Source organism: Dama dama, chromosome 29, assembly GCF_033118175.1.
Source record: "Dama dama isolate Ldn47 chromosome 29, ASM3311817v1, whole genome shotgun sequence".
Taxonomy (NCBI): Eukaryota; Metazoa; Chordata; class Mammalia; order Artiodactyla; family Cervidae; genus Dama; species Dama dama.
In genome coordinates this window covers 30,540,354-30,561,743 of record NC_083709.1, presented here as the reverse complement: position 1 = coordinate 30,561,743, position 21,390 = coordinate 30,540,354, and the positions used below count along the sequence as shown (strand labels likewise).

Sequence of the window (21,390 nt, the reverse complement as noted above, 5' to 3'; positions counted from 1 at the left end):
TCTACACCTAAAGCAACTTGAAAAGAAAGAAATGAAGAACCCCAGGGTTAGTAGAAGGAAAGAAATCATAAAAATTAGTGCAGAAATAAATGAAAGGGAAAAAAAAAAAAAAAAAAAAAGGAGACCAGAGCAAAATTCAACAAAGCTAAAAGCTGGTTCTTTGAGAGGATAAATAAAATAGACAAACCATTAGTCAGACTCATTGAGAAACAAAGGGAGAAGAATCAACTCAACAAATCAAATCAAATCAACAAAATTAGAAATTAAAATAGAGAAATCACAACAGACAACACAGAAATACAAAGGATCATAAGAGACTACTATCAGCAACTATATGCCAATAAAATGTACAACTTGGAAGAAATGGACAAATTCTTAGAAGAGTATAACTTTCCAAAACTGAATGAGGAAGAAATAGAAAATCTTAACAGACCCATTACAAGCACGGAAATCAAAACTGTAATCAGAAATCTTCCAGCAAACAAAAGCCCAGAACCAGACAGCTTCACAGCTGAATTCTATCAAAAATTCAAAGAGGAGCTAACACTTATCCTACTCAAACTCTTCCAGAAAATTGCAGAGGAAGGTAAACTGCCAAATTCATTGTATGAGGCCACCATCACCCTAACACCAAAACTAGACAAAGATGCCACAAAAATAGAAAACAACAGGCCAATATCACTGATGAATTTAGACGCAAAAATCCTTAACAAAATTCTACCAAAGAGAGTCCAACAACATATTAAAAAGATCATATATCATGACCAAGTGGGCTTTATCCCAGAGATGCAAGGATTTTTTAATATCTGCAAATCAATAAATGTGATAAACCACATTAACAAATTGAAAAATAAAAACCATATGATTATCTCAATAGATGCAGAGAAAGCCTTTGACAAAATTCAACATCCATTTATGATAAAAACTCTCCCGAAAGCAGGCATAGAAGGAACATACCTTAACATAATAAAAGCCATATATGATAAACCAACAGCAAACATTATCCTCAATGGTGAAAAATGGAAAGCATTTCTCCTAAAGTCAGGAACAAGACAATGGTGCCCACTCTCACCACTACTATACAACATAGTTTTGGAAGTTTTAGTCATAGCAATCAGAGCATAAAAAAAAATGAAAGGAATCCAGATTGGAAAAGAAGAAGTAAAACTCTCACTGTTTGCAGATGGAATGATCCTCTACATAGAAAACCCTGAAGACCCCACCAGAAAATTATTAGAGCTAATCAATGAATATAGTAAAGTGCAGGATATAAAATTAACACAGAGTAATCCCTTGGATTCCTCTACACTAACAATGAGAAAACAGAAAGAGAAATTAAAGAAACAATTCCATTCACCATTGAAATGAAAAGAATAAAATACTTAGAAATAATCTACCTAAACAAAGCTTGCTCCTTGGAAGGAAAGTTATGACCAACCTAGATAGCATATTAAAAAGCAGAGACATTACTCTGCCAACAAAATCCGTCTGGTCAAGGTTATGGTTTTTCCAGTGGTCATGTATGGATGTGAGAGTTGGACTGTGAAGAAAGCTGAGTGCCAAAAAATTGATGCTTTTGAACGGTGGTGTTGGAGAAGACTCTTGACTGTCCCTTGGGCTGCAAGGAGATGCAACCAGTCCATCCTAAAGGAGATCAGTCCTGGGAGTTCATTGGAAGGACTGATGCTGAAGCTGAAACTCCAATACTTTGGCCACCTCATGCGAAGAGTTGACTCACTGGAAAAGACCCTGATGCTGGGAGGGATTGGGGGCAGGAGGAGAAGGGGACGACAGAGGATGAGATGGCTGGATGGCATCACTGACTCAATGGGCATGAGTTTGGGTAAACTCCGGGAGCTGGTGATGGAAAGGGAGGCCTGGTATGCTGTGATTCATGGGGTTGCAGAGTCGGACACGACTAAGTGACTGAACTGAACTGAACTGAAAGAAACAAAAGACTTATATATAGAAAACTACAAAATACTGATGAAAGAAATCAAAGATGACACAAATAGATGAAGAAATATGCCATCTTCATGGATCAGGAGAATCAATATAGTGAAAATGAGTATACTACCAAAAGCAATCTATAGATTCAATGCAAGCCGTATCACACTACCAATGGTATTTTCCAGAAAACGAAAACAAATAATTTCACAATTTGTATGGAAATACAAAAAAAAACCCCTTAAATAGCCAAAGCAGTCTTGAGAAAAAGACTGGAACTGGAGGAATCAACCTGCCTGTCTTCAGACTATACTATAAAGCAACAGTCACAAAGACAGTATGGCACTGGCACAGAGATGGAAATATAGATCAATGGAACAAAATAGAAAGCCCAGAGATAAGTCCATGCACCTATGGACACCTTATCTTTCACAAAGGAGGCAAGAGTATACAATGGAGAAAAGAGAATCTCTTTAACAAGTGGTGCTGGGAAAACTGGTCAACCACTTGTAAAAAATGAAACTAGAACACTTTCTAACACCATAAACAAAAATAAACTCAAAATGGATTAAAGATCTAAATATAAGACCAGAAACTATAAAACTCTTAGAGGAAAACATAGGCAAAACACTCTCTGATGTAAATCATGGCAGGATCCTCGATGACCCACCTCCCAGAGTAATGGAAATAAAAGCAAAAATAAACAAATGGGACCCAGTTAAACTTAAAAGCTTTTGCACAATGAAGGAAACTATAAGCAAGGTGAAAAGGCAGCCTTCAGAATGGGAGAAAATAATAGGAAATGAAGAAACTGACAAAGGATTAATCTCAAAAACATACAAGCAGCTCCTGCAGCTCAATTCCAGAAAAATAAATGACCCAATCAAAAAATGGGCCAAAGAACTAAACAGACATTTCTCCAGAGAAGACATACAGATGGCTAACAAACACATGAAAAGATGCTCAACATCACTCATTATCAGAGAAATGCAAATCAAAACCACAGTGAGGTACCATCTCAGGCCGGTCAGAATGGCTGCTATCAAAAGTCTATAAACAATAAATACTGGAGAGGGTGCGGAGAAAAGGGAACCCTCTCACACTGTTGGTAGGAATGCAAACTAGTGCAGCCACTGTGGAGAACAATGTGGAGATTCATTAAAAAACTGGAAATAAAACTGCTATACAACCTAGCAATCCCACTGATGGGCATATACACTGAGGAAACCAGATCTGAAAGAGATACATGTACCCCATTGTTCATTGCAGCACGGTTTACAATAACCAGGACATGGAAGCAACCTAGATGTCCATCAGCAGATGAATGGATAAGAAAGCTGTGGTCCATATACACAATGGAATATTACTCAGCTATTAAAAAGAATGCATTTGAATCAGTTCGAATGAGGTGGATGAAACTGGAGCCTATTATACAGAGTGAAGCAAGTCAGAAGGAAAAACACCAATACAGTATACTAACACAAATATATGGAATTTAGAAAGATGTTAACAATAGCCCTATATGCAAGACAGCAAAAGAGACACAGATGTAAAGAACAGTTTCTAGACTCTGTGGTGAAGGCTAGGGTGGGATGATTTGACAGTGTAGTGTTGAAACGTGTATATTATCATGTGTGAAATGGGTTGCTGGTTCAGGTTCGATGCGTGAGACAGGGTGCTCAGGGCTGGTGCACTGGGATGACCCTGAGGGATGGGATGGGGACAGAGGTGGGAGGGAGTTCTGGATGCGCAACACATGTGTACCCGTGGCTGATTCATGTCAATGTTTGGCAAAAACCACTACAATATTGTAAAGTAATTAGCCTCCAATTAAAATAAATAAATTAATTTTTTAAAGTAGAAGCTTATATCAGGTATGAATATGGCCACTACCACTGAGGAATAGAAAAGGTTAGTGATGGTCCCTGAATAGTGTGGTAAGTCAGGATAAAGCACAGATCTCTGATGAATTTTTCTGCTGTCTAGACTTGCATTTTCCTCTCAGATCTATAATGCTACTTTTCTTCTCCTTTTTTGAAGTAGAGGAAGGGTTCTGCTCTGATGCTAAATTTTGCACATCTTTTCATAGCCTAGTTGGCATCCATATCACAACATAAATAAATAAAACAACAAAAAAAGAGAAGTACTCTATGTGTCTGGAGCGTCTGCAGTGAATTTGAAATTTCAAGGACGACTTGGAGGTACCAGTGATTCATGAAATAGGAATGTTAGCCAACTCTGATGTAATATTTTATATGAAGGGCTTTTCACTTACAAAGGTCTCAGTATTTAACAAAATTAAATATCCAAAGGCATACATTTCATCCTGCACAGACTAATGATGTGCAAATCGGATTGAATGGACCTGAGAAGTCATTTAACATACAGCAAGTGTTTATAGCAACTGAGCTTAGCGGATAAAAAAGAGCCTGTTCTTTTGAAACTACAGGGGAAGGCTGTAAGCAGGCGGCCAGAGGCATCCAGCTAAGTTGACTCTGTCTAGGACTCCAGGTTGTGGGGACACGACCATGGCCAGCTATATTTGCTAACCACACATTAAAAGTTATGAAATGTTTATTTTTGGCTTCTCAGGCTAGGGAAAGTTAAAGATCATATCTGTAACCAAATAGGCTTATGAGCCCTCTGTACTTCAGGTCTTCTCAGTAACCTTAGTCTGTGCAAACAAACTTAGATTTATCCCTTTTATAAGGGAGAAGAGATTATCATTCCTTATCGGTGAGCTACAGCAAGTACTGAATTATATACAGCCTCTAACATCAGAATTATTTTTAGCCTTATGCTTTGTGAGACTAATGTTTTGGAAGACCAGCACTACCATCTGTCTGCCTCTTAGAGACCATAATCTTATTTGCTTCTGTTGGAAGAGTTCTTTCTCCTTGGAAAAAGAGTTTGTTAGTTCAATACTATACAAGAAACTACTGAAGTCAAGTCTTTAAACTGTGTTAGGAATCCCACTCTGTTACAACCCATTCCATGTCCCTGTAATGTGGATCTCAGATAAGTTGTACAATTTTGGCCCTATATTTCGTCCAGTCCTTGAAAGAGACATTTTGAATTAGCACTTTCTCCCCCATAGTGTTTAACACATTGACTTTTAGAGTTCTTAGTTCTGGTTTGGACTCTATTCCTAAAGCCAGATTAAGTTTGACTATACATATGAAACTAACACTTTCACTTTCACTTTCACTTTAAGGGTTTCCCTGGTGGTCCGGACGGTAAAGAATCTGCCTGCAATTCAGGAGACCCGGGTTTGATCCCTGGGTTGGGAAGATCCCCTGGAAAAGGCAATGGCTACCCACTCCAGTATTCTTGCCTGGAGAATTCCATGGACAGAGGAGCCTGGGGGCTATAGGCCACGGAGTCACAAAGAGTCACGACATGACATGGGGACACGACTGAGCAACTAACACCTTCAAACCTATGAAAAAAATCTCACTAGACTGAATGTATGGAAAAGGAATGGGGAGAACACCACTGAGAAGTATGGATTATTTTAAGTGAAATGCAATTTTATTGCATTCAAGTACATTTGGCAAGAAGAAGTAGGCTGAATGCTTGCCTATGCATGCTTTGATGAATGAATAAGAAGGCAGTATAATTTCCTCATAATTCTGTGCTTTTGATATTTTTGAAAAAGTTATGGTAGAACACAAAATTTTCTCACAGCTAAAACAAAAAATGAAAACCATTGGAAATGTAGTGCTATTTGTCAGAAAAGAGAAATACACAATTTTCTCAACAGGTATAGCATTTTTACTGACATCAAAATGAAGGTAAAGCTATTGCTCTTTATATACTCAGTGGCCCAAGCTAGTTAATTAATTATCTTTTTTTATTGAGCGCCTATGACATGATCAGGTACTGTGCTAGGTACTGAGGTTTATAGACAAATAAGACAATGTCTCTGTACTCAAGGAGCTAACAGCTAACACATAGAAGATAGTGCATAAAGATTTTATAAAAGTGCAATTTTATTCAAATGGTTGTATTTTCCTTGTATATATGGGGACACAATATTAAAGCTTAATTAATGCATATTATTCCTTGTATATTTGAGACAGTACTTTCAGGACCACACTTTTAATCCAGAGCATAGAGAACTGAGAGCAACAAAAGCTTAACATATCTACTCTACTGTCTTTCTCAAGTATAAAATACATGGAATGAGACTTTGGCCAATTTTAATATTCTTATGAAACTTTTAAGAGTATAGTTGGAATTTGGGCTTTTTCCCCCAAGCCATGTGGCCAGTCACCATCTGCTCTTCCTGGAAATCCAGGGAACTATTAGAAAGGGTCGATACTTCCTCCAATAAGATCCCTGAATCTGTTTGAATCATTCTGTGTGCACTTAGTTGGTGCTGTTGCCTCATCTCCCCAAGTTGGATTCCCATTTTTTGACTGAACTCCCAAAGCTGGAAATGGCTGTATTGAGAATAAAGTGACTTTGGGACCCAAACATTTAATCAGACTGGAAATAACCACCATAATAAAATCAGTGGTGCCTGATACCGAGGAGCTTACTAGAAGTCTTTTAGTTAAGGCTAAAAGATCTAACTTATGAGTTGTGGTCAACTTGCATTAGTTTTGACATTGTGCTTGACACAAATGGATGTTGCTTCACACCCTGGCCCTGGTACATGGAGGGTAAGGAAAAGGAAAAAGGAAAACCACTCCAGATTGGTAGGTGGTAGTTTTAATAAGCAAGGGAACTTACACTTGAGGCTTTTCTTGGGCCACAAGGTGAGAAGATCTCTGCATCTGCCTGCTAGAATCTTAAAAATTTATATGGAGGCCTTAATTGAGCTATATCACAAATACCATCCAGCTGGTCTCAACAACGCATTATTCTCTCAAGGCTGTGTCCTCAAAAATAATTCCCATTGTGTGAACTGTGGGCAGAACTTAACTTGCATTTTGAGGGCAGGCCAGGGGAGGTGGGGGAGGAGCCTTTGTGAATGTCCAGCCAGGCGATCAACCAGTGGTCACATCCACTCAGTGACTTAATCTGACAATGAAAACAGCCAACACTTATGTATTTTTAAAAATTTCCCTCCATTCTTTAAAGTGTCAGTTTGATGACTTTGGACATTTGTGATACCATCACTATAATCAAGGTCTTAGACATATTCAACACCTCAAAGTTTTCTTGTGTCCGTTTGTTCTTGTTTTTGTATTAAGAACATTTAACATGAAATCTACCTGCTTGATAATTTTTGAAGGGCACAATACTGTATTTTAATTATAGGCACCATTTTGTATAGCAGATCTCTAGAACTTAAACATCTTACCTACCTGAAACTTTATATCCATTACACAAGAATGCCCATTTTCCTCGCCCTCCAGCTCATGGCAATCACTACTGTATTTGTTTCTATGAGTTTGAATATTTTAGATAGATACTTTATATAAGCAGAATCATGTAGTATTTGTCCTTCTGTGACTGACTTATTTCACTTAGCATAATGTCCTCCAGGTTCATCCATGGTGTTGAAAATGGCAGGATTTCATATTTTTTTAAGGCAGAATAATATTCCACCATGTGCATATGCTATATTTTCTTTATCTATTGACCCATATGCTTGGATTATTTTCATATCTTGACTGTTGTAAATAAAGTTGTAATAAAGAGGAGTGCAAATATCTCTTTGAGAACCAGATTTCAAATCATTTGGGTATATACCCAGAAATAGGCTGACTGGATCAGATGGTAGTTCTATTTTTAGTTTTTTGAGGAATCTCCATTCTGTTTCCTTGGTAGCTGCACCATTTTAATTTCCCACCAACAGTGTACAAGGGTTCACATTTTCCACATTCTTTTCAACACTTGTTTTTTATTATTTTTTGATAACAGCCACTCAAAGGTGTTAGGTGATCACAGTCTCATTGTGATCTGGGTTTGCATTTCCTGATAATTAATGACGTTGAGCAACTTTTCTTACACTGGTTGACAATGAAAGCAGACAACACTTACGTATTCATTTAAACTTTTATACTCATATGTCTTTTTTGGAGAAATGTCTGTTTCTCTGCCGGTCTTTAAATTGGGTTTTTCTGGTTTGTTGTTGTTGTTGTTGTTGTTCTTTTTGCTATTGCATTGTATGAGTTCCTTATATCTTGGAAATAAACTCCTCACCAGATGTATTTTTTACAAATATGTTCTCCTGTTTCAAAGGCTGCTTATTCATTAGGCTGATTTTTTTGTTGTTGTTGTGAAGAAGCTTTTTAGTTACTGTTCACTTATTGTGAGGAGTGATTTAGTTCCTGAATACAAAGGATTGCCCAATGCCATGGCACATTACACTTGTATGATTTTAAGCAGCGCTGTTCAGAGATAGCATTTTATTTAAAGTTCTGTTATCTATCATACAGACTTTATATTGAAGGCATGACAGTATCTAAATGATGGAAAGCCCAAAGCAATGATGATCGCATATCCATGCCCCATCTGAAAAGGCTTTGTTCTAATGATGGCGTGTGTGCTAAGTCACTCAGTCATGTTGGACTCTTTGCGACCCCATGGACTATAGTCCACCAGGCTCCTCTGTCCATGGGATTCTCCAGGCAAGAATACTGGAGTGGGTTGCCATGCCCTCCTCCAGGTTTAATGATAGGGAGAGGGGTAAATCTCTACAAGATGTAAGGATATACTCTTTCCTCAGCGTATTTCTATACTGGCAAACCAACACTCTGAAGTCCAAGTAGTCAAGAAGCCTAGGTCTCTTGTAAAGTGGGAAGAAACCACTCCACAATCCTGCTATTCTCTAAGCTTAATGAAATGCTAGCAGGCTGCCCTGCTGTTCCCCGTATCTTATATTTCCAGGCCTTGCCACCTGTGCAACAAAAGCAAGCAATCTATTTAGAAGAGTGTTTTTCATTCTCTTAACTCTGAAGGTCTTTATTCTCAGCATGAGATTATTGCAACAACTTAACAAGCCGTGTTTTCTCCCCCTATTTTCCTTTCTTTTCTTCTTGCACCTATGTCCTTTTAAGTCCATTCAGGCCTTAGGGAAACATTTAGTACTTAAGCTTTGGTTTTTCAAGCTCAATCGGGTAGAAAATCTAACACAGAATGTGTGCACAAACGATAGCTCCACACAATAGAGACAAACAAATAGCACAAAGAGAAAAGAAGAATATGAGTGTTCAGGGAGCAGGGCTGCACTTGAATTCAATTTCCCAACAGCAGACCTGATGCTTTCTCCCAAGATTCCCAGGTTTCAAATTGGCCCTATATTGAGGACCAGTTACCTGGACAATGAGGGGAAATGGCAGTCGGTAATTATGATCTTGGTTTCTAGGTTGTTAAGAGACTAATATTAATCCTGAAATTGTATGAAGAATGTGTTCATCTGGCTATAATTGAATAGTGTTCTTGAAAGCAGTTACCAGCAATGCTAATTTAACGCAAATCACCCCAGGGGAGTATTTCTGAGCTAATGGGGTTGCCAATTTATTGGTTAACTCAGGACAGTTACTCCAGAACAGAAGTAGCAACCGGAAGCTTAAAAAAAGATACAGGCATATACTTTCATTTTCTATCAGGTGAACAATTCATTATAAAGGTTATCAAACACATTTTGTTCTTCGAAAAATGAGGTGCCTGTGTGGGCCGGCTGGCAAACGATTGTGAATGTTGCTGAATTACACGCAATTAAAAGCATCATAAGATATTAACACCAGGAGATAGTAATATTATTTTCAGAAAACACACTAAATTTGAATCAATATATCAAAATGTTTTTCACAGTGAAATATCTATGTAGAAGAATGATTCATCCTACTCTCTCAATTTCCCCCCAAATTAAAGCATAGATTATAGGCGCCTTGTTTGTGTTTGTTTCTGTTCTGTGAGAGAAAAGAAGATTGAAAATCCCAAGAAGTTTCCAAAAGTGTTACATCTTTGAAACCAGACAAAAGCATTATGAGCATTTGCATAAACTTGCCTTTTAAGATTATTTTATTTTTCACTGTGAAGTCTACTCTTTCTTTCTGTCTTTTGTGCTTTTTCAATCACTTATTTCATCAGAGTTGTCTGACAGTAAAAGGCAAATTTATGAACTTTTGGAAATGTTTTATGTTTCATTTTTTTAGACAATGCATTTTTAAGTGTTATAGAGAATAGTATGCAACTAGGTAATTTCACTGATTCGTGGGGCCAACTCTTGTACATATGAGTAAGAGAATAATGTTGCCACAAATTTTATAGCTCTTGGAAGAGAAGTGTAGAAATATTCTCAAAAAAAGGTTGCTTTGTTACTGAGTCTGAGTTTGTATTGCTCACCAGATGACAGGCCAATAAATTGAGAAACAAGTTGTTGGCACAAGGAAGAGTGACTATTCAGAAGGCCAGCAGACTTAGAGGATGGTGGACCAGTGTCCCAAAGAACACTCTTGCCTGGGTTTGGATGCTAGTTTATTTTATAGAACAGAGAGTGGAAGGTGAGGAGGTATATTAAAAAATGTGAAATGGTATTGCAAATATTTCCTGTTTCTGGCCAGACTTCAAAGAGGATGTGTTAATTTCTTCTTGCATCCATTCACAGGTGGGCAGGGTTAGGATGATTCCTGTGAGCTTAAGTAAAGGTATTTTAGCTTAACATTCTTGGCATGGGAAGCAAGGTTCTTGGAGATGGGCCATAATGTATAATTTAAGATATAGGCAATATCCCTTTAGTGATTAACTTGTAGCAGAAATGATAGGATATAAAGTTTAAAGAAACAGATACAATATGGTGTCAGATTTGTTCTTCCCTATTACAGGTTTATTTATTGACAAGATCATAATATTCAGTTTGTCTCTACCATTGATGATAATGATTTGGCATCTTAACATTAAGAAAACACCAGGAATGATGGAGACAGAATATTAACATCATCACTAAAATGATCCAAAAAAACAAAAATTTCTTCCCAGTCTGGTTTTCTTATCAGGGTAATGCTAGCCTTGTAAAACGAGTTTGGAAGTGTTCCTCTAAGAGAGTTGAACACAAGTGGTCTCACCACACACAAGGGACATTCATAACTAAGTGAAGTGATGGATATGTTAATTAGCTTCCTTGTTATAATCATTTTACAATAAATACATGTAGCAAGACATCACATTGCATACCTTAAATATATAAAACTTTTATTTGTCAAGTATACTTCAATGGAGCTGGAGATAAATAATAATTGTTGAATAAAATTTAATGCAATATAAACATAAAATAAATCATTATATTTAAAATTGAAAATACATTATCTTGATATTGCCATATTTAGCAAGCCTAAAATTAAACAAATGGTATTTTTTTCTTAAAAATAGAGACAGCAGTTTGAATTTACATCTAAAATAACATAGAAAGATATCATTGTATAATTATGACTGATGTTCATCTTCCAAGAAGTGTTTGGATTATCCAAGTTTGCATTCAGTTATTCTAATTTTAACTCAAAATGTTTTTTATATCACTCCTGCTCTTTTCTGTTTCCCACTCTGACTGTCTTAGGTCAGTGTCTCACCTTAATTCAATGGTCTTTTAACCAGCTTCCCTATCTTGACTCTATTAAACTCATCTTAGTGTCAACACAACTCCCAGAATAGCCTTTCTAAAATGCAGAATTAAGTTTTTAGTTCTTGTTTGATGACTTTCCATGGTGCACACAATCAAATCCAAGCTTGATTGGACACTAAGCTCCTGAATCACGCCCAAGCCTTCCTTCCCATGGTTGGCATCCACCGTGCCCTTCCATAGATGTTACAAATTAAGTTTATTTCTCTGAACACACTTTATGATTTCTTCTCTTTAGGCTTCAGATTTGCCTTTTATTTTTCCTGGATTGATGCTTCTTTACTTCACTTAGAGGATTCAGACTTATGCTTCAAAACCCTTTAAAACATTAACTCCGTATAGACTGTCTTTATGATTCCTTCTGACAGAAGAACCAATCAATTAGTCTCCTGGATTTATTTCTATGCCTTTATTTTAAACTTAATCCTTAAAAAATATTTGCTACACCATAAGAATGGATGTGAGAGTTGGATTATAAAGAAAGCTGAGCACAGAAGAATTGGTGCTTTTAAACTATGGTGTTGGAGAAGACTCTTGAGAGTCCCTTGGACTGCAAGGAGATCCAACCAGTACATCCTAAAGGAGATCAGTCCTGGGTGTTCATTGGAAGGACTGATGTTGAAGCTGAAACTCCAGTACTTTGGCCACCTGATGGGAAGAGCTGCCTCATTTGAAAAGACCCTGATGCTGGGAAAGATTGAGGGCAGGAGGAGAAGGGGATGACAGAGGATGAGATGGTTGGATGGCATCACCGACTCAATGGACATGGGTTTGGGTGGGCTCCAGGAGTTGATGATGGACAAGGAGGCCTGGCGTGCTGCAGGGGTCACAAAGAGTCGGACATGACTGAGCAACTGAACTGAACTGAAGAATGAACAACTTGAGATAAAGGACTAAGTTTTATGGGGGGTTTGGATTTTTTTGGCCACATTGTGCCACATGTGGGATCTTGGTTCTCACTGACCAGTGGTTGAATCTGCACCTGTGCATTGGAAGCTTGGGGTCTTAACCACTTGACCACCAGGGAAATCCCCTAGGTTTTGTGCTTTTAAATGTCTCATTATATAGCATAAAGCTTAACACGACATGAATCCTCAGTAAGCATTTGTTGGTTGGATGGACTGATGAATGGAAATCAATCAAAATTGTTAAGCATTAGACAAAGTTACAAAGTAACAGAAGGACTTGCACTCCTGGCTATGCACATAGGGATTTCTTTTTAAATTTATTTTAATTGGAGGCTAATGACTCTACAATATCGTGGTGGTTCTTGCCATACATTCACATGAATCAGCCATGGGTGTACATGTGTTCCCCATCCTGACCCTCCTTCCCATCACCCTGCCCATTCCATCCCTCAGGGCCATCCCAGTGCATCAGCCCTGAGCATGCTGTCTCATGCATCAAACCTGGACTGGCGATCTATTTCACATCTGATAATGTACATGTTTCAATGCTATTCTCTCAAATCATCCCACCCTTGCTTCTCCCACAGAGTCCAAAAGTCTGTTCTTTACATCTGTGTCTCTTTTGCTGTCTTGCATATAGGGCTATTGTTAACATCTTTCTAAATTCCATATACTTGTGTTAGTATACTGTATTGGTGTTTTTCTTTCTGACTTGCTTCATTCTGTATAATAGGCTCCAGTTTCATCCACCTCATTTGAACTGATTCAAATGCATTCTTTTTAATAGCTGAGTAATATTCCATTGTGTATATGGACCACAGCTTTCTTATCCATTCATCTGCTGATGGACATCTAGGTTGCTTCCATGTCCTGGCTATTGTAAACAGTGCTGCAATGAACAATGGGGTACATGTGTCTCTTTCAGATCTGGTTTCCTTGGTGTGTATGCCCATCAGTGGGATTGCTAGGTTGTATAGCAGTTTTATTTCCAGTTTTTTAATGAATCTCCACATTGTTCTCCACAGTGGCTGCACTAGTTTGCATTCCTACCAACAGTGTGAGAGGGTTCCCTTTTCTTCGCACCCTCTCCAGTATTTATTGTTTGTAGACTTTTTGATAGCAGCCATTCTGACCGGCCTGAGATGGTACCTCACTGTGGTTTTGATTTGCATTTCTCTGATAATGAGTGATGTTGAGCATCTTTTCATGTGTTTGTTAGCCATCTGTATGTCTTCTCTGGAGAAATGTCTGTTTAGTTCTTTGGCCCATTTTTTGATTGGGTCATTTATTTTTCTGGAATTGAGCTGCAGGAGCTGCTTGTATGTTTTTGAGATTAATCCTTTGTCAGTTTCTTCATTTCCTATTATTTTCTCCCATTCTGAAGGCTGCCTTTTCACCTTGCTTATAGTTTCCTTCATTGTGCAAAAGCTTTTAAGTTTAACTGGGTCCCATTTGTTTATTTTTGCTTTTATTTCCATTACTCTGGGAAGTGGGTCATCGAGGATCCTGCCATGATTTACATCAGAGAGTGTTTTGCCTATGTTTTCCTCTAAGAGTTTTATAGTTTCTGGTCTTATATTTAGATCTTTAATCCATTTTGAGTTTATTTTTGTTTATGGTGTTAGAAAGTATTCTAGTTTCATTTTTTACAAGTGGTTGACCAGTTTTCCCAGCACCACTTGTTAAAGAGATTGTCTTTTCTCCATTATATATTCTTGCCTCCTTTGTGAAAGATAAGGTGTCCATAGGTGCATGGACTTATCTCTGGGCTTTCTATTTTGTTCCATCGATCTCTGTTTCTGTCTTTGTGCCAGTACCAGTTTTCCAGTTTTCATCATTGAGGATAATGTTTGCTGTTGGTTTATCATATATGGCTTTTATTCTGTTGAGGTGTGTTCCTTCCATGCCTACTTTCTGGAGGGTTTTTATCATAAACGGATGTTGAATTTTGTCAAAGGTTTTCTCTGCATCTATTGAGATAATCATATGGTTTTTTTTTCTTTCAATTTTTTAAAATTGAAAACATGTGGTGTTTTACAGTGATTGATTTGTGAATACTAAAGAATCCTTGCATCCCTGGGATAAAGCCCACTTGGTCATGATGTATGATCTTTTTAATAGCACATAGGTATTTTATGCTGCTTTCTAAACACTCTTGGTATTATATAATCTCTTTTCCTTTGTGGAGAACTCTAGAGTTCAAAACTTTCTCATTTTTCTTTATCTAAAATTTATTTGATAGTGAAATGTAGCTGTTAAAAGCATGGGTTTTGGATCAGACTGCCTACCACCAAATCCTGATTCCCTTATTTTACACACTGTGTAAATCTTTTGAAGTTATTTAATGTCCTTGTGCCTTACTTTACTCATCTATAAAATTTTTAATTATAGAATCCAGCTCATAGCATTTTGGTAAAGAAATGATTAATGCATGTGAAGCAACCAAAATTACTTCTGGCATGTTTTCAAATGTATTTTTGTTACTTTTTAGCTACTATAATGACTGTTTATGAGTTTTAGTTATCTAGGACCTTGTTGATCAGTGACTAGTGGATCCTCAAATGCACCTCTACTAAAGTCTTAGTGACTGAGATTAATATGGGCTTCTTTATTTCCTCATAACAATGTGTGATTTTAAATACCTTTAATGGGACATGCCAAAAAGATGGTTTATGTGTGGGGATTTTGAGTATTATGATGCCTTTTAAGTAAGATTATTGAATGGGTCTTTTTCCAACAAATAACAGTTTCCATGTTTAAGTATTTATTGAAGAGTCTCTCTTCATCCTGTATGATGCTAACTACAAACTGAGGGTTACCAGGGAAGAATGAAAAAAAAAACTTTATTAAACATGGTGTAATTTTTAAACTAATAAACATAATATATTTTGTGGAAGACTGGACTTTAAAAATTCTAGAAATTCAAAGAAAGCATGTAGTGGGTTTGGGATAATCATTAAGGCTTTTTGGAGAGAGAACCCTGATTGATAGGTAGGGTAGGATGAGAAGATAAGAAACATGTAGCTAAGAAAAGGCACAACATCAACTTGAGAGGACACTAGTTTGTCTATTAAATGACAAGAATGAGCACTGCTTTCAATGGTATATCTTAGGGTACAGTATGAACTCCTACTTCTTTTGTTTTTTGATGTGTGTTGTGCGGCATGTGGGATCCTAGTTTGCCAACCAGGGATAAAACTGATGTCCATTGCACTAGGAGCATGGAGTCCTAACCATTGGACTTCCAGAGAAGTCCCTGAATTTCTATTTCTTATCCAGAAGTCTCAAGATAAAACACCTGTTCTTACCTACCTACTGACTTTGAGTATCAAATGTTGGTTAATGCAGTAGGACTATTGAGGGGGAAAATGTCTGTAAAGAATGTTAAATGCATGCTGAAAAGGGATGGGAAAGACTTGCACCTGACACTTGACAGATGGCTATGAGAGAAGTGGAGCTCAAGAGGCCGGAAGTCATCCTGAGGGAGGCATGTGTGGAGAGAAGCAGCGGCCGCTGTGGGAGGAGAGATCAAGCCCTGAGCCTTTGGAGTGGGAGCACTGACTCCAAGACCCTAGACTACCAGACAACTAACTCTAGGGGCTATCAAATAGTGAGAAATCACACAAAGGAAACCATTAGAATACAAGACCCAGAATCACCCAACCACCAGTAGCACCTTGTGCAAGATACCTCATCTAAACAAGAAACAAAACAAAAATACAAACCAAATCATCAGCAGACAGGATTACCACCTCACTCAGCCTTTCCCATCAGAGGGAAAACAAACAAACAAACAAACAGTCAGTACAAATCTCACCCATACAAAGCTTACACAAACCACTGGACCAACCTTCCAAAAGGAAGAAAAAATTCGACCTTGAAGCCTGGGAAAAGGAGACCTCAAACACAATAAGTTAAAGAAAATAATTAAAAGTCAGAGAAATACTACACAAATGAAGGAACAAACTAGAAACACAGAAGTCCAAATAAATGAAGAGGAAATAGGCAAACCATCTAAAAAAGAATTCAGAATAATGATAGTAAAGCAGCAATGAAGAAGCAACAAGTAACATACACGGGAAACCACATATGCTTAACAGCTGATCTTTCAGCAGTAAGTCTGCAGGCCTGAGTGGAATGGCAGGATATATTTAAAGTACTGAAAGGGAAACATCTACAACCAAGATTACTGTACCTGGCAAGGACCTCATTCAAAATTGATGGAGAAATAAAAAGCCTTTCAGATGAGCAAAAGTTAAGAGAATTCAGTACCACCAAACCAGCTTTACTACAAATATTAAAGGGACTTTTATAGTCAAGAAATACAAGAGAAGAAAAAAGATCTACAAAATCAACCCCAAACAATTAAGAAAATAGCAGTAGGGACATATATATCAGTAATTACTTTAAATGTAAATGGATTAAATGCTTCAAACAAAAGACACAGTCTGGCTGAATGGATACAAAAACAAGACCCATATATATGCTGTCCACAAGAAGCCCACTTCAAACCTAAAGATACATATAGACTGAAAGTGAGAGGATGGAAAAATATGCACATGGGAAGCAAAAGAAAGTGGAGTGGCAATCCTCATATGAGACAAAATAGACCTTAAAATAAAGAAGATTACAAGAGATAAATTAGGACACTACATAATGATCCAGGGATCAATCCAAGAGGAAGACAAAACAATTGTAAATATCTATGTGCCAGCATAGGAGCACCTCAATACATAAGACAAACACTAACATACATAAAAGGAGAAATTGACAGTAACACAATAATTGTAGACTCTAACACCCCACTCACACCAATGGACAGATCATCAAAACAGAAAATTAATAAGGAAACACAAGTCTTAAATAATACATTAGATAAGATGGATCTCATTGATATCTTCAGGACATACCATCTAAATGCAGAAGACTATACCTTCTTTTCAAGTACACATGGAACTTTCTCCAGGATAGACCACATCTTGGGTGACAAATCAAATTTCAGTAAATTTAAGAAAATTGAAACGTATCAAGCATCTTCTCTGACCACAACACTATGAGACTGGATATCAATGAAAAGAAAAAAAACTGTAAGAAAAACAAACACATGGAGATTAAACAACACATTTCTAAATAACCAACAGGACACTGAAGAAATCAAAAGGGAAATAAAAAAATTTCTAGAAACAAATGACAATGAAAACATGACAACTCAAAACCTATGGGATGCAGCAAAAGCAGTCCTAAGAGGGACATTTATAGCAATACAATCCTACCCCAAAAAGCAAGAACATCATCAAATAGACAACCTAACTTTACACCTAAAACAACTGGAAAAAGAAGAACAAAAAAACCCAAAATTGGAGAAGGAAAGAAATCATAAAGATCTGAGCAGAAATAAATGAAAAATAAATGAAAGAAACAACAGTAAAGATGAACAAAACTAAAAGCTGATTCTTTGAGAAGATAAACAAAATTGACAAGCCTTTAGCCAGACCCATCAAGAAAAAAAGAGAAGAATCAAACCAACAAAATTAGAAATGAAAAAGGAGAGGTTACAACAGACAATGCAGAAATACAAAGGATTATGAGATTATTATGAATAACTATATGGCAATAAAATGGATAACCTGGAAAAAATGGACAGATTCTTAGAAAAGTTCAATCTTCCAAGACTGAACCAGGAAGAAATAGAAATTATGAACAACCAAATTATAAGCACTGAAATTGAAGCTGAGATAAAAAATCTATGAAAAAGCAAAAGCCCTGACCAGATGGCTTCACAGAATACTATCAAACATTTAGAGAAGAGCTAATGCCTACCCTTCTAAAACTCTTCAAAAAAATTGCAGAGGAAGGAACACTTCCAAACTCATTCTATGAGACCACCATCACCCTGATACCAAAAGCAGACAAAGATAATACCGAAAAAAGAAAACTACAGGTAAATATCACTGATGAGCATAGATGCAAAAATTCTGTTTTAGCAAACAGAATTCAGCAACACATGAAAAAGCTCATACACTATGATAAAGGTGGGTTTATTCCAGGAATGCAAGGATTCTTTGATATACACAAATCAATATATGTGATACACCATATTAACAAATTGAAAGATAAAACCACATGATCATCTCAATAGATGCAGAAAAAGCCTTTGACAAAATTCAGCACCCATTTATGATTAAAACTCTTCAAAAAACGAGCTAGAAGGAAGCTACCTCAACAAGTAAAGGCCATATATGATAAGCCTACAGCAAACATTCTCAATGGTGAAAACCTGAAAGCATTCCCAAGATCATGAACAAGACAAGGGTGTCCACTTTCACCACTGTTATTCAACATAGTTCTGGAAGTCCTAGCTACAGCAATCAGAAAAGAAAAAATAAAATAAAAGGAATCCAGATCAGAAAAGAAGAAGTAACGCTCTCACTGTTAACAGATGACATGATACTGTACATAGAACACCCTAAAGATAGTATCAGAAAATTACTAGAGCTAATCAGTGAATTTAGCAAAGTTGCAGGATACAGAATCAATACACAGAAATCACTTGCATTTCTATATACTAACAATGAAAAATCAGAAAGAAATTAAGGAATCAATCCCATTCACCATTGCAACAAAAAGAATTAAATATCTAGGAATAAATTTACCTAAGGAGACAAAAGAACTCTACACAGAAAATTATAAGACACTGATGAAAGAAATCAAAGATGACATAAACAGATGGAGAGATATTTGATGTTCCTGGGTAGGAAGAATCAATATTGTGAAAATGACTATACTACCAAATGCAGTCTACAGACTCAATGCAATCCCTATCAAATTACCAATGGCATTTTTCACAGAACTAGAATAAAAAATTTCACAGTTCATATAGAAACACAAAATACCCCAAATAGCGAAAGCAGTCTTGAGAAAGAAGAATGGATTTGGAGGAATCAACCTTCCTGATTTCAGATTATACTACAAAGCTACAGTCATCAAGACAGTATGGCACTGGCACAAAAACAGAAATATAGACCAATGGAACAAGATAGAAAGCCCAGAAATAAACCCATGCACCTATGGGTACCTTATTTTTGACAAAGGAGGCAAGAATATACAGTGGAGCAAAGACAGCCTCTTCAATAATTGGTGCTGGGAAAACTGGACAGCTTCCTGTAAAAGAATGAAATTAGAACACTTCCTAACACCATACACAAAGATAAACTCAAAATGGATTAAAGAATGTAAGACCAGAAACTATAAAACTCTTAGAGGAAAACATAGGCAGAACACTCAATGACATAAATCAAAGCAAGATTCTCTATGACCCATTTCCTAGAGCAATGGAAATAAAAACAAAAGTAAACAAGTGGGGCCTAATTAAACTTAAAAGCTTTCACACAGCAAAGGAAACTGTAAGCAAAGTGAAAAGACAACCCTCAGTATGGGAGAAAATAATAGCAAATGAAACAACTGACAAAGAGTTAATTTCCAAAATATACAAGCAGCTCATACAACTCAATGCCAGATAAACAAACAACCCAATCAAAAAGTGGGAAAAAGACCTAAACAGACATTTCTCCAAAGAAGACATACAGATGGCTAACACACATGAAAAGATGCTCAACATTGCTCATTATTAGAGAAATGAAAATCAAAACCACAATAAGATAATCCCTCACACTGGTCAGAATGGCCATTATAAAAACATCTACAAACAATTAAAGCTGGAGAGGGTGTGGAGAAAAGGGAACACTCTTGCAGTGTTGGTGGGAATGCAAATTGATACAGGCAGTATGGAAGACAATATGGAGATTTCTTAAAAAAACTAGGGATAAAACCACCACATGACCCAGCAATTCCACTCGTAGGCATATACCATGAGGAAACCAAAATTGAAAAAGATACATATATCCCATTGCAGCACTATTTACAATAGCTAGAACATGGAAGCAACCTAGATGTCCATTGACAGATGAAAGGATAAAGTCGTGGTACACATACACAATGGAATATTACTCAGCTATAAAATGGAACATATTTGAGTCAGTTCTGATGAGGTGAATGAACCTAGAACCTATTATATAGAGTGAAATGAGTCAGAAAGAAAAAGATAAAAATCGTATTCTAGTGCATGTGTATGGGGTCTGGGGGAATGGTGCTGAGGAATTTATTTGTGGGGCAGAAGCAGAGAAATAGATGTGGAAAGTGGACTTGTCGACATGGGGAGAGGGGAGGAGAGGGTGAGATGTATGGAAGGAATCATATGGAAACTTACATTACCATGTGCAAAATAGATAGCCAATGTGAATTTGCTGTATGGCCCAGGAAACTCAAACAGGGGCTTTGTATCAACCTAGAGGAGTGGGATGGGGAGGGAGATGTGAGAGAGGTTCAAAAGGAAGGGGGAAAAAATCCCAGGAAGTTTACATGACACTAAAGTTTATATGAATAAGCAAAAGATGCAGAATAGCCAACTCAATACTGAAGGGTCTGAGGACTGATATTACCTGACTTTAAGACTTAGTAATCAAGATAATAAAAAAAAAAATCGAATCTATATATTCACCTTACATCCTTCACAAAAAATGAACTAAAAATGGATCTGAGATTCAGCTAAAGAAAGCTGAGTGCCAAAGAATTGATGCTTTTAAACTGTGGTGTTGGAGAAGACTCTTGAGAGTCCCTTCAACTGCAAGGAGATCTAACCAGTCCATCCTAAAAGAAATCAGTCCTGAATATTCTTTGGATGGACTGATGCTGAAGCTGAAACCCCAATACTCTGGCCACCTGATGCGAAGAACTGACTCATTGGCAAAGACCCTGATGCTGGGAAAGATTGAAGGCAGGAAGAGAAGGGGATGACAGAGGATGCGATGGTTGGATGGCATCACTGACTCTATGGACATGAGTATGAGCAAGCTGCAGGAGCTGATGATGGACAGGGAAGCCTGGTGTATTGCTGTCCATGGG

At 37.1% G+C, this 21,390-nt stretch overlaps 1 long non-coding RNA gene across 4 annotated transcripts in view; it reads left to right on the top strand.

The window, feature by feature from the left end:
* The window catches only part of LOC133048719 (uncharacterized), a 108,669-nt gene that overhangs the window by 69,804 nt on the left and 17,475 nt on the right, over window positions 1–21,390 (top strand). For 2 of the 4 annotated variants that reach the window (XR_009691114.1, XR_009691113.1), the window contains one exon: window positions 5,162–8,057. The exons of the other annotated variants lie outside the window; for them this stretch is intronic. This is a non-coding gene — a long non-coding RNA (uncharacterized LOC133048719). Of the gene's footprint in view, window positions 1–5,161; window positions 8,058–21,390 lie in introns of those variants that run through there. 4 annotated transcript variants of the gene reach the window in all.